Source organism: Ceratotherium simum, chromosome 3 (assembly GCF_057802395.1).
Source record: "Ceratotherium simum simum isolate JZ-2026a chromosome 3, ASM5780239v1, whole genome shotgun sequence".
Classification (NCBI taxonomy): domain Eukaryota; kingdom Metazoa; phylum Chordata; class Mammalia; order Perissodactyla; family Rhinocerotidae; genus Ceratotherium; species Ceratotherium simum.
Genome location: NC_141902.1, coordinates 92587087 through 92588982, shown reverse-complemented (window position 1 = coordinate 92588982; position 1896 = coordinate 92587087).

The window sequence follows — 1896 nt, the reverse complement described above, 5'->3', positions numbered from 1 at the left end:
GGTCCCTGCTCTGGCTTCAGAAGGAGCCTGGCAGGCATCCTCCCTCTCTGCAGACATCTCACCCATCCTGGTGACCGCAGCCCCCACACTGTGAGGGGTCCTGCTTTGACAGCTTATAGAGCAGCCAGGGTCAGCTGGGGGTGCCTCCTGAGCCAGGACCCCCAAGGACAGCTGTGCAGGTTGGGTACTGCATAACTCCAGGGGGTGCCGTTCACATGCGCCCTGGTCCCTCCTCCCAGGGGCACATGTTGCAGAGGGAGGGGATGTAGGGGAGCGGGTGCATATCAGAACTTTTAGGAGAGGTGGAATGACATTTTAAAAAATATACCTAATATTGGGATATAATTCCACTTGGAAAAGTGAAATTCTGCATTGTTTATGCAGTGCAACTGTAGAAAGCCAAGGTGGACAAAACCTTTTCTTCTGATGGAGCATGTGGAGAGGATCTTGATTCTCCACGGTGCGTGCCGCTGACGGGAGAGAGCAGGAGACGTGCATGTCTGTTGAAAGGCGATAAAAGAAAAAAGTTGAGAAACCTGGCTGTCCCAAAGAGTGGGAGAACCTCCTGGCTGCCACCCCCGAGAGTCCAGCAGGAAGTGACTGCACAGTGGAGGGCCCTGGACAGGCTTCCTGAGGGCCAAAGGGGCAAAAAGGCAGGGGACCCAGCCCCCCAGCAGCAGTGGCGGGTCAACGGGTGGCGTGAGGCCCCCATAACCTCCAGCAGCCGTCTACAGCTGTTACCGCACAAAGGGCACGATCTGCTTGCCGCGAGACAAAAGCCAATCGTCAAGACGCAAGACGGTGGCAGAGAAAGGGCAGCTTATTACAGCTTGCTAGCAAGGCGGAATATGGCCAACTATGTCCGAAAGAACCATCTTACAGAACAAAGACTACAGGCTAGTTATATAGAGGGCTGGTCTCCAGGCACGGGAGGCATCTGGTCCCAGGGTGGGGTCATCTGTCTGGTCTTAGTTCCTGGCAGTCTTTTGTTTTACTTGGCGTGCATCAAAGAGGGAGCAACACCCTCTACCCAGATCTTTCAGTTGTCATTGATGATGGCTATCAGCACAGACTCTCTGCCCAGGGGTCATCACATCACATTCCTAAGGAACTCAAAAGAACAAAGTTATCAACTTATAGCAGCTGGGAGGGGCCATAAAGCCTAGAGTTAGTCAGAGATCATTCCAAATCACAACACGGTTTCCCCTCTACAATATGGCTTCCCTTATGTCAACCCTGTGTTGAGCCAGTATCACAGCCGCCCCAAGGACACCGGGAATCGCCATCGCATCCTGCATAAAGAAGAGGGGGATGACTAAGTGGACAAGCCCGCTGCTGGGGCATGCTAACCTCGCTCCAAGAGCAGTGTGTCTCCGGGCAGGGCCCGCGGCAGGCATTCTCCTTGCGTCCTCCGAGCCTCAGGCAGTTCTGGACGCTGGTGGGTGCTTGGAAAACTAGGGTTGGCTTCCCCTGAGGCCTCTCTCCTTGGCTTGTGGATGGTCGTCTTCTCCCTGTGTCTCCCTGTCATCTTCCCTCTGTGTGTGTCCCTGTGTCCTAATCTCCTCTTCCCCTAAGGACATCAATCAGACTGGATTCGGGTCCACCCTAATGACCTCATTTTAACTTAATTACCTCTTTTAAGACTTTGTCCGCAAATACAGTCACGTTCTGAGGTGCTGGGTATTAGGACGTTAACACATGAATTTTAGGGGGACACAGCCCGCAACAGATGGGCTGCACCCCAACTCTGTTTCCCGTCTTGACTGGTGAAGTTCAGTCTGCTGGGGCCAGTGTGGGTTTCGGTCGCAGGGACTGTCACATCCCCATCCGTGTCCCAAGGTGTGTGGTCCAGGCCCACAGATCTTACCTGGTCACCCAGTCACCACAACTATCTTG